We start from the raw sequence: 12,185 nt of genomic DNA, 5'->3' as shown, positions 1-12,185 counted from the left end.
TGATGCCACAAGCAGCTCTGCTGGCTCATTTGAAGGGGCAGGTCCCTTGGATGGAGAAGTGTAACATGCAGGGTGGTGACCTGTGTCCTCGCACCATTGTGGCCATTCCCTGGTCAGAGTTTGCCTCCCCCCAGTCCGACCCTGCATCCAGGAGTGATGTGCAGTGCTGTGGGTAGCTGTGAAAGCTGAATGCCACAGAATGGGGTTTAAGCCCTGCCACCTTTTGAGTGCAGTCCCTGGGAAAGCAGGCCTTTATTATTGCTGGTTGAGGATGTCTGATGGGGAGTTCCGCTGAATAAAGACAGGAGCCTCAGGAGCATTGTGTTTACTGTCACCTGCAGTGCAAGCAACACCTCTAAATTAGATTTACTGTTATTGCATGTGCCAGTTCTGGAAAATCAAATTATTTGGTGTGTTTGTTTTTACAGCTCAAGGATAAATCTCACTTCTAGCATAAGCAGGTGTAATCTCATTGAAATAAATGCAGTTGTACTTCTGTCTGAATTACTGAATTTGGCTGTAAGTCTTTTGTGCCTTTTAAAAAGACTTTCTGTTGCATTCAGTTCAGAGCCAGGCTATGAAAGCTTTGTGCTGGTTTTGGAAAATCAGGAGGGGAAGACTCCCTGCGCACTTCAGCTTTCCCCGAAAGATTGCTTCAGTCACAGCAGATTAATCTTGGAAGTTTACAGGCTAGAAACACAAGGCACAGCAGTGAAGGTTTGTTAACGGGGGAGGAGAGGGGCCTCTTCTGCGGGTCAGAGTGCAGGGAGCACACAAATGGTAAAAGCTGTGGGAAGGGAGGGAAAGACACACCCCTATGGAGCGGTGCCTTCCAGGGAGAAGCACCCACTCGCTCACAGCTGGAGCCGGCAAACACAAGCGTGCACAGTCCGTAAGCGGGGTAGGAGCTGACATGATGTGCTTCAACTCGATGCAAAATGAATGAGCTGCTGTCCTTGGGGGTATTCGCCCCCCGTAGTTGAAGTGCAAGTACATGGCTGCATTAAGTGCACTTTGCATCATCTGATGCCTAGATACACGCTAACGGAGCCGGGGACCAGGCAGAGCATTGAGTTGCGTGTTTGTTTATGACGTGCTTGGCATTAAATTCCTGCTTGCTGCAACAAAAAGGTAAGAAACTTAAAAAGTGACAAGAAAAAAAACTCAGCCTCACCCCCCACCCCCACCCCACCCCCGCCCCAGACAAGTCTCACTTTAGGAGTAGCCTTTGTCTCGAGCTGTATTTTCAAAGCTGTGGTACATTAGTCTAAAGCTTCTGTGTGGATGCCTGCAAGGCAAATTGCAGCTCCTAGTGTGACAAAGGCAAGTCGGATTTCTTTTCTCGGAGAACTGACACTTAACAACCTTCCGGAGAGCACTGTAGCAGAAATGCTGGACCAAGCGGTAAGGATTTGATGTTGTTATCCCTCTCCTTTACCCCTTCGGTTGTTGCTTATTTGAGCAGTAAGCTAACTAATGGATCCTGATGATTAATAGGTTTGGGGTACTGTGTTCAGCTCAGAATTACATGTTCCTAAACTGGCTGCAGTTACTGGCTGCATATTGACCAGCCTGATTCTGTAGAGGTTGATCATCGTTTGCTTTTATTGATAATACTGTGTTAATGGATAAAATGATACTGTAGTTAAGAACCTCATATACTGTAGAGAAGAAGCCTCCCTGTGTTTCCCCCCAAACATACAGCATCTGTATAATCATGTATGTGTAATTCCTAGCTAAGTTCTATCTAGTCAGGCTGGGCTTCTTTCAGCTCATAATTGACAAGAGAGATTGTGCAATTTGAAATCTTTGTAGAGTTCAGAAGAGGTAAACATGTTTAAAGACATAAGTATTACATGGGGGGGAGGGAGAGGAATATGTGCATGTAAAAATACATTTAGTTGAAGTGAAATGGTTAATGGCTCTTTTGACAGAAGAGGAAACTTCATGATTTAAATATAATGTATTGCCTTGAGGTCTCTTGTGCTTGCTTAATGCTATCTGTATTCATAAAGAATTTGCAGCAGGAGAAAATTCATTGATTTGTTAATTGATATATAGCTTTGAATCCTCATTACGCTGCGTGCAGAGGAGAGGGAAGAGAGACAAGCACATTTATCTTTTTCTTTAAACTCAGCAGCTTCACTCTTAAATTAGGTGTCTCGCATGTGCTGAAACCTCATTGCTCTCCCTGTTCTGTGTAGTAATTTTTGTTTTCTTAAAGGATAGAAAACATTGCTAAGCCTTGATCTCTTATCAGAGAAATATATGAAGCTTTTCATCTCTTAAAACTATGGCTTTAATTATGTTTTTGTAGCTGTTGCCTTGCAGTTAATGTAATTATAACAATTGTGAGTGAGGAAAAGGATATTATTTTGCCCTGGAGCATTTCTCAGTAAAAATTGGCTTATTTATTTTCATGAGGGGTTAGAGAAAGAGAAAGATAGTGGGGGTTTATTATGTAATACCAGTTACAATTTTTTTTTAATAAAATAAATAAGTGCACGTTAGTTTTCCCCACTGCAACAGTGGATGTATATAAATAAGTAACCCTAGCTATGAAGATATTTTAAACACTAATCAGTTGTAATGCAGATGAGCATCAAATGACCTGTGAATTAGTATTTTATATAATTAAGGCGTGTATTGAAGGTCCATGGTGTTTCTTGTATTGTTACAGTCAGTTGCTATCTTGTTGGTCAAGGCTCTCTGGCTCACCATTTGGAGTTCCTGTGTTTTGTGACGTGAAGTAAAACTCTGTTACTGGGGACAAAATTCTGGTTAATTGATATTAAGTGCAAGTATTCATTCTGTACAGCTTTAATTTGTGTTGGAGTGCAGAATTTGGTCTAGTGTAGTTTTAAATAGGCTGAGATAACCTTATTCTCTGGGTTAAGTTAATCCAGGTCAAAACCTGAAATGTAACAATTCTAAACAAGGGAATATCAAGTCAGTGAGAAGCATCAGTTCCATTTCCTCATCTTAGAAAATAACTGGCATGTCCCTGAACTTGGCTTGGTATCTGCCAAAGAAAACATCCTCTTGCCCCCACCCCCTTGTGTTATGATGTGATATTAAAACCTTCTCTGTATGCTTTAAGTAGTTTGAAAATTGGAAATATCTTTATGGCTGAATTTAATAATTTTGAAAAACTTAAACCAGAAAATTTCATATGCAACTGATCCCTCTAAAACAGTGATCTCGTGATTCGGGGGAAAGGTGGCCTGCTGTTCAGAGTTCTCTTTATACTTCCAGAAATGTGTGTGTTCTTTCTAACAAGGCAGACATAACATTTTGTAGGGAGAGGGAAATGGTCTGCAGTGGGTTATGGAAGATGCTCCTGGCTTACATCGGTAGAGGAGGTGCCAGGGGCAGCCATGGGCTTGCGTGAACTGTAAGTGCACCCGCTCTTTCATCTCAGGTCTGCAGTCACTGTCATTTCGTGTGTGCAGATGAGGGAAACCCTGAAGCAATGGTAAAGTGACCTGAGGTTGGTTGTTTATGGAGAGGACCTGAGGAATAACAAGGAACCAGCTTGTCTGTCAGATACCAGCATGATGTCTAGCCATCCATAGTGTCAGTGGGACTTACTGATTCAGAGCCTCTCGTCTTTAAGAGTACAATTTAAACTATACAACACGTGGATCCGTATAATGTGTCAGGCTGCTTCATATTTTCTTTTTATTTTAAAAGTAGAATCTGACTAGGTTATAGTTGTCTTCATAATGTATGATTAGCAACAGAAGGGTAGATCAAGCCATCAATTTTTAAGCAGAAATCTTTTTTGCTACAAGTGGAGAATTGCTTAAAAATTGATGGCACAATCTGGCCCACAGTGAACAGGGGATTTCTGCAGAAAGCACTAGTTGTACTTCTACTCAGTCACCATCCTGGTGGTGGCAGGGATCCAGTAACTCAAGGCCAGTCTGGATTCAGAAACTCAAGGCTTGGAATAGTCTGATACTTGTTGGGAGACAAAAGGCTGAAGGTCTATTTAAAAAAAACAAAAAGGTGAAAAAGCTACCATACCCTTAGAAAAATTATAAACCACAGCTATTTTCCTTTCAGTGAAAGCAACTGTATTTCTCTAATGGCGTACGTAAGCAACAAGAGACTTCCAAGTGCACGGAAATGAAGGTTATTTCCTTTATTTGTTCATGTTACGAAGTTGAGGTGTAAATATTTCTTCCATAAAAATTTTGCTGCATTAAGGGCTACCAGGCTTCATAATTAATTGCAAATTAGAAAAGCAGAGCAGGGCCTCTCCTGTGCCTCAGAGGATATGCTTGGGCAAGTACTTACAACTGCAAATAAAGACAAAAGGCTCATGCCATGCGTCATTATTTTTAATCAGGTAACGTGTTTTACTCCGCTAAAACTCCATGGTAGTTGAAAGCAAAGATGTATCAGCTTGTCATTATCTCTTAAGAAGAGAAGTGGTCAGGGCTGCTGCTGCTGACTGTAGTCCCACCTGAACATGTTGGAGTGCAGACTTCTGTACTTGCTCAGGCTGTAGGTTAGACATGGCAGCCCTACTTGTTTCTGATCTGCTCAAAAAAGAACGGGGGAGGTTGCAGGCAGCCAGACTCCAGGGGAAGCTACAGAAACGGTGTAAAGTGTTAACCTCTCCCCCTGCTAGCTGAATGCCTCAGTGACAAAAATGCTTGGGCTATAGACTTAAATTAATTCTTGTCAGGTACAGGGGAGTAGACTCCTAACGCTCTCCCAGGCTCATGTGCAGTGCGGTGCCCTGCTAAAGCATTAGCTGAGCATGGGAGCATCACTTGACCCTTAAGTACCTTACTGGTGATGCCAACAAGAACAAAACCTGTTGAGTTTGTAGGTGTGGTTCGCTCTCCGTCACATTGTAGTCTTACAGTGGTCCTTGTTGAAGCAGAAGACACAACAGTAGCGACTGTGGAATATTTATAGTCTAGGGCATCTGGCCCGGTCACAGGGATGGGTGGATGCACGGGGGACCTGAGCTGCTGGGGCTCTTCAGCATGTTGTTTTACCCCTGCCAGCCTCCTTCTGCCCAACACTGAGACAGGCCCATAAGCTGGTTGGCTGCATAAGCACAGCGTCACCGTGTCCATCTGCACACCATATCTCCATCCTCTGCACTGAGGGGTTTCTGTTAGTCACAGGAAAAAAGTTACCCTGGTGCTGGCTGTGGTTAAACCACGACAACCAAGCACTATGCAGCCGCTCACTCCCTCCCAGCAGGAGAGTGAAAGTGAGAAAACTCGTGGGTTGAAAGAAACACAGTTTAATAGCTGAAGCAAAAGCCACGCGTGCAAGCAAAGCAAAACAAGGAATCCATCCAGCATTTCCCATCGGCAGGCAGGTGCTCAGCCATCTCCAGGGAAGCAGGGCTGCAGCACATGTAACAGTTACTTGGGAAGACAAACGCCAGCATTCTAAATGTCCCTGCCTTCCTCCTCTTTCTCCCAGTTTTATATGCTGAGCAGTGACATCATATGGCATGCAACGTCCCCTTGGTCAGCTGGGGTCAGCTGTCCTGGCTGTGCCAACTCCTTGTACCCCTGTTCGCTGCTGGGGTGGGGTGAGGGGCAGAAAGCCCTCAGCTCTGTGTCAGCACCGCTCAGCAATAATGAAAACATCCCTGTGTTATCAACAACACTGTTCCCAGCAGAAATCCAAACCAGCCCCATACCAGCTACTGTGAACAAAATTAACTCTGCCCCAGCCACAGGCAGCACACCTGGAAAGGACTGCAGCAGTTCACCTAGACCAGCCTCCTGCCCAAAGCTGGGCAGGGTTCAGGATTATGTCAGGGCTGTTTCTGGTTGATATTTTTAGAAAACTCCAAGAACAGAGATTGCACAGCCTCTCAGAGTATTCCTCCGGGCTTACATGCTCTCTTGGAAAAGAAACTTGCGTTTGCTCTGTTTTTTAAACCCTCCTGTGAGCCAGTGGGAGACCCTAGTTAGATCCTCCCCCCATTCCCTCATCCCTAGGCTAAACAAGCCCACTTTGTCTCCAGACTGGACATGTGTGGTTCCTGCAGCCTTGGTGGCCCTCGGCTGGACTTGCACTGGTTTGTCACTCTCTACCGTGTACTGATGGGCAAAAACCCAGATGCAGAAATCCAGATACGGCCTCGTGAGTGCCATGTGGGGGGTGCCTTTTGGCAGACAGGGGTGTTGCCACTGTGCTGCTCAGTTTGTCCACCTCCCAGTGAAACCTCCGTTACCAGCCTTCAGCTTGTGAGGTGGGCCTCTTACATCGATGATCAGCCTCCAGGATACAGCTTGCATCAGTCACTGATGTACAAACCCTGGGGCTGGAAGGAGGAATTGTCTTACACTGAAGCACTGTCACATACTGTGCAGACCTCTCCCACGGGATGGTGCCCCATCAGTTACACCACCCTCTGTCTTGCTCTCCCGTGTCCCTGGGCTGGGCATGACCCACCCCTCTGCGAGGGGAGCGCGGTGGAGGGGAGGTGATCAGGGAGGCAGGCACCCTCAGCAGTACCATCATGCACTGCCTCCAAAGGCGCTACCTGGAAAACAAGCTTGAATAAATGGTCTCGGCAGAAGTGGTAAGGAGGGGGAGATTGTCACCTCCTTCCCGGGGCGGCAGCATCCCTGCAGGGCTTGCTGTAGGACCAGAGCTACTTTCTCACGCTGGCTGGAAGGTTGTAGGCTGTTTTCTTTGGAGTTCTTGGCCTTCTCCCCTCAGAAATGAATCTCAAATCCTGTGTGGCAGCCCTGACACAATTTTCTAGGTATTGTCTTCCCACGTTATTGGCAGGCTCTGGCTTGACCTCCTTTAACTCAGTCAGCTTGGAAAGGATATGTAGAGCACCATACTGAAGCACTTGCACAGCTGCTCTTGCAGCATTTCTGGCACTTGGAGCTATCGGCAAAATCTGCCATTTGAACCGAAACTTTCCGTGTCTGCTTTTTAGCCTTGGGGTGAATTTTTTTTTAAATTTATTTATTTAAGTTTAAATGTAAATCATTCAACCATATTAGAGCTACCAGGATGTGAAGAGAATACAGGCAAGTAGTCTTTTGTGTGAAAATAATTCACAAATTACAGCAGACTCTATGAGAAGATACTGAGTTAACTGGAAAGCTGTAATTAATTGATTAGAAGCAGAGGATGCAGTCACCCTTGATTTGTGTGCATCCCACGGTGTGGGAGTCCCCCAGCCGGAGCCTCGCTCATTCCTTGCTGCCTGGGGAAGTCCAGCAGCCCAACCTTGTATTTTTTGCTCACCTTCCTGAATTTCCTCCTGTGCTATTTTCATTGTCTGTGCTGGCAGCTGCAGTGGTGATTGTTCTGTACGATTGTATCTTGTGTAACAATAGCAGAATTAACAGATCTCCCTTTAAGAGTTTTCACCAGCAGGTCATGTTTTGTGTCTATAATTGTACTGTGTTCAAAATCTGCTAGATCCAAGGCATTTTTCTCTTTTTTTTTTTAACTCTAGTGTATTGTGTCTAAATTGCCGGAAGATTTTTCCAATATAAAGCTTTTTCTGAGAGATAATCTCTGTCCACTTCATATAAAGCTGGTGATTAATGCATGAAGAAATTTATGGATATTTTGCTTTTCGTACTACTTGGAAACATTTTCTGGGAAAGTAGAAGTGATACTACTTTTTCAATTATGATTTTCAAATTGGCACTGAAATACAGAATCAAGGGCCATTTAGGCTTGAAAAACTTCCAATATTTGCAATACTGAGATATAATTTTAGCCTCTTCATGTATTAAATGTTAGCAATAGGTATGGTGAAGTCCTTGCTGATACTGCAGAGCCTGCTCGAGAGCCCATGTAGCTGAAGCGAGGAGATCCACACGGATTGATCCTGGATATTGAAAGGGGGAGACTCCAAGTTCAGTGCATGGAAGCAAGTTGAGCGGAGCACCCTGTGTTTGTTTTTCTTTACGATGAGGCGAAGTCTCACATGTTGATTGTAAAATTTCTGGGAATGTCCATTACATTTGTAAATACAGATCTTCTTTCCAACTTGGCTGCTTTCCTAGAATCGTAGAACAGCCCAGGTTGGAGGGAACATCAGAAGACCATCTGATCCAACCTTTAAGGGAAAGGGAGCCTAGATGAGATTGTCTAGCACCCTGTCCAGTCACATCTTGAAAACCTCCTGTGATGGGGACTCCAGCATGCTGCTGGAGAGGTGGTTCCACTGAATTACTGTTCTTAGAAGGAGCCTCATGGAGATTACAAGGGGCAGTGGGTACAGGTTGCACTAGGAGAGGTTTCATCTCAACATAAGAAAGAAATCAAACCTCTAACTATGTAGGTATGCATTCATATGTGACTTGCACTCCCATGTTGGACAGGTGCTTTAGCTAACCATATGCACGTTTAGTCAAAACCTGGCTTAGAAAGCCTATGTTTATTCCAGATTTACTCACTAAGCCATTTCTAAGCAACAGATCAATCCCTGTAAGCTTAGCAAGCTTGCTAAATTGAGATATCTAATAGGAATTGGATCCCTTCCCTTCACGGTGCTCTGTCTTTAATGCCCTTATTACTTGAGATGGGATGATTTTTCCACTTCGCTTTTTTCTCAGTCAGTTACAAACGAGGCTGATTTAGGGTCCCACGTTTTTGTGGACGGTGCATGAACCTTGCTCAGATGCGTGCAGGAGGCGGTGCGGGAGAGCAGGACTAAGCAGCTCTCTTCTGGAGAATGGTTACTCTCCCTTTAGAGGCATTACACACTGCATAAAGTGGTGGCCTGTTTTTAAGGAGGGATGAGCAGAAGCTACCTCGTTCCCCGGCACAGCTAATCCTTTGTGGTAATGTCATGGGAAACGGTGTGCTTTCTTCGCGTGACAGCTCCAGAAGTGTGCATGTACCTGCGACCTCACAGTGCTGGTGTTTTGTGGTGGTGGCTGGCATGACCTAGAAAGCAGCCAGCCGTGGCGAGTGCCGGGGGCTCACAGCGAGCCCCCCTGCCCCAGGGCTCAGGCAGAGCCGCTCTGCAGGAAGGGCAGAAGGGCAGCCCCCAGCCAGGGAAGCTTGAGTCTTCCCTGCCCACCTTCGCCGTCAGGAACGGGGTGTTGGTTAAGTTGTGCCAAGAGTTAGCGGTTGCTGAAGCACTGTAGAAGTGAAGGTGTGTAGTGATTTTATACATCCTGGCTTCAGCTCAGTGCTCGTCTGAGTTTGTTCCCTAGGCTGTCACTTTTTCAGGGTGCAACTTTCAGAGGGAACCAAGTGACCTTGGGGCGTGAGCTTTTGGAAAAGGCATTAAAAAAAACCCTCACTACGATCCTTCTGCTCTTTCAGTTTAAACAATGTAAGGATTTCACAGCCTGAGGAATTATTCTTGTTTTGTCAGTGTCTGCTTTAAATACTAGTATTTTGGAAGAAGGAACATTTATGTACTTTCTATGTCTATTTATGCTTGCTGCATACTATCCCGGAGTTGTGTGTGGTATTTTAAGCTTGATTACCTCCCACTGTTGATATGTCTGTGCTGCCTCTGTAAATTCAGCTGATGCCTGTTGGCTTCGTTGCATGTTTCCAAAAATACAAACTTCAGAGCAACAGGATTCAGCCAAAATAAGTTTCAAAAGGAAATAGTGACAGTATGCTTAGATGCACTGTGCTACAAACGAACAGCGAACGTTAAATGTACGGCACTTATCAGCTACCCTATCTTATGATGTGCGTTGTCTGTGTAAGTGCTTTCTAACTTGCTCTTTCTGTTTCTTCATGCTTCCCTGGATTCAGAGAGAGGTAAATGATTTTCATTTTTCCATTTTCATGTTTATCCTTCTGGCATGCACCAATGTTGTATTGGTTTGCTTGTATCAGTGATCAGAAGTTGAACTTCAGTGAGTAAAATTGTATCTCTCTGTCATGATTTTACCTTGCTGTTAACAGTACTGTCAAGTTGATATTGACTGTTGTGGGTTTTGTTGGGTTTTTTTCACAGGTCCAGACCCCTCTAGTACTAGAACAGTTTAAAATCATGCGATGCAGTGGGTTTTGGCATTTGTTTTTGATGTTGGAGTTTAAAATTTAGATGGTGTTCTCTGTAATCTGAAGTGCAAGAAAGTTGTGTTCAAATCCCACCTTTTATTTAAAGATGAAAAGCCCCATGATACTAAGAGCAGGGATTTAAGAGCTAAGTTTAGCAAGAGCTGGAAACATTCATGCTTATTTCCCATTTTTGGTATTTGCTTTGGATCCAGCTGAGTTGGTTTGCTTGTTGTTTGAGTTATAAGAAAAGTTGTCCCCAGTATGTTTGATTTGTTTGGATGTACAAAGGGATCATTTGGGATTCTCTACAATGCTTCCTGTTTCATGGCAGTGCAGACAGTAAGGCATTGTAGTCAGGTGCTTTGCAGCACAAGGGCTGCAGCCACTCCAAAGGCTCTTACTGATAGAATTGCATCCCTCAGATGAGATTTGGAGTTTGTTTGCTCTTCTAAATTGCAAGGACTTGAAAGTGGGACTGGGTGGCAGGAATGTGGTTTAGAGATGCGGACCGCTCCTCGTGTTTGCTTTGTGGAATATAATGAGAAGGGTTTCTAGGCTTGACTGGTTTTTAATCAATTTTTTAGGCGGTGCTGGCCTAGGGAAATGTTTGAACTTTCTTGATTATGGCTTTGCAATCTAATGTAGATTTCACGCATGTGGGAAGCAATGATCCTCCCAGACTAACACTGGCAAAGGTGTACTGCGAGCAGATTCATGGGTAGTGTCTGTGCATGATTGCTGTGTTCTCTGTCTGAATAATAAAGAACAAAGGAGAACTAGTAAGCATTGCTTACAAAACAAGTCACACTGGAGAGATTAACTGCTCTAGTGTAGTCTGCTGTCGTCTTCAGTTAAATCTGTAGTAGTGCTCTGAGCATCTCAACTTGATGTATTTCCTTATTAAATCTTTAAATGTTCCTTGTAAACAAAGGTCCACATCTTCCAATTAGATCTGTAAGATAGAAGCATTGTTAAAAAGTTCTAAATACTAATCTGTCAAAATCAAATTTACAGGATTTTGCTGTAAAGAGGCTGTTTAGAAGTCCACAGGCATAACAGCACATTCATTTATTTAAAGTTAACTCAGCATTGATCAGAAATGCTAGGCTGGCCATCCTGAGGAGTTAAACCACCACTTCACAATGCTACAGAGGAGAAGCAGCAACTAAAATGGCCTTGACAACCTACCTCATTTGTGTGCCTTCTCCTTGAAAAGTGCTGCACGGGGTAGGAAGGCAGCCCCTGCCCCTGCACATTTCATAAACGTTGTGAAGCAATTGAGTGTGTGTGGGCAGGGGGAAACACCATGAAAAATAGTCAGTGGTCAGTGATTTTCATAGGATCTGTCCCAGAAGTTTTGTCTTCCTTTAAGGCCATTTATAAAAGAAGCCGAAGCCTAAGCTGCTTCTTAGCTTTTCAACTTGTCGTGTCTGTCTAGCAGTTGGTGAGCAGCAGTAAGCCCCACCTGACCCCCAGGCACCAGCTGGATGTGCCACACTGTTAGCTGGACCTCCCTCACGCTGCCAGTGCTACAAGAGCCCAGAGTCTCCAGGGCAGTCTTGGTGGTGACCACGACACATGTGCTAGACCGTCCTCCTTACCCTGACAGTAATACTTCAGCCATATGATGACAAGGTGAGGCTGGGCGTGAGGACCAGCGTGGAATGTGACCCTTAGCTGTACAGTCTGTACTGTCATCACTATGTTAACACAGCTCGTGGTTCTGGAGAGCTTACTGAATCGTGGTTTGCCGCAACTCCCATCTATGTAAATCTGTGGCCCCTTGCAGAGGTGGCATATAGCCCTTGGTAGTAGAAAGTGAAACGATGTGACATCTCAGAGCCATCTTTCTGGCTAGCAAGGCAGTGGTGGCAAGGCTGATGGGAGTTCTGTCCTCTCCCCACAAGTGGAGGTGGTGGACAGCGTTGAGACGTGGGAAGAGCATCTCGGAGAAGAGCTGCGGCGTCTTCGGGAGGATCAGGCCACGGGAAGGAAATTGGAGTGAAAGTCGTGCAAATGCTTTCAGACTTGCGAGTGCTGGGCTCTGAAGGGCTGAGCTGGGTATCGGACATAGCAGCTCTGTGAGGGTTTTAACAAATTTTGGAAGCAGGCAGAACTGTGGCAATGATAAGACATCAAAGAAAAACCAGCAGGCTGTGTGATTTAGGGCTGCCAGATTAAAGCCTCTGAGT

The 12,185-nt window shown here is 44.8% G+C and overlaps 1 protein-coding gene across 14 annotated transcripts in view; it reads left to right on the top strand.

Moving 5' to 3' along the window:
- APBB2 (amyloid beta precursor protein binding family B member 2) overlaps positions 1-12,185 on the top strand; it is a 189,673-nt gene that overhangs the window by 160,659 nt on the left and 16,829 nt on the right. The window contains exon 1 of one of the 14 annotated variants that reach the window (XM_027779356.2): positions 855-1,131. The exons of 12 other annotated variants lie outside the window; for them this stretch is intronic. The gene's annotated coding sequence lies outside the window, so the exon portion shown is untranslated. Of the gene's footprint in view, positions 1-854; positions 1,132-1,280; positions 1,405-12,185 lie in introns of those variants that run through there. One more of the 14 variants, XM_055796102.1, reaches the window with a different exon arrangement.

Source organism: Falco peregrinus, chromosome 2, assembly GCF_023634155.1.
Source record: "Falco peregrinus isolate bFalPer1 chromosome 2, bFalPer1.pri, whole genome shotgun sequence".
Lineage (NCBI taxonomy): Eukaryota > Metazoa > Chordata > Aves > Falconiformes > Falconidae > Falco > Falco peregrinus.
The sequence above is the reverse complement of the archived record's forward strand: the minus strand, read 5'-3'. Positions and strand labels throughout refer to the sequence as shown.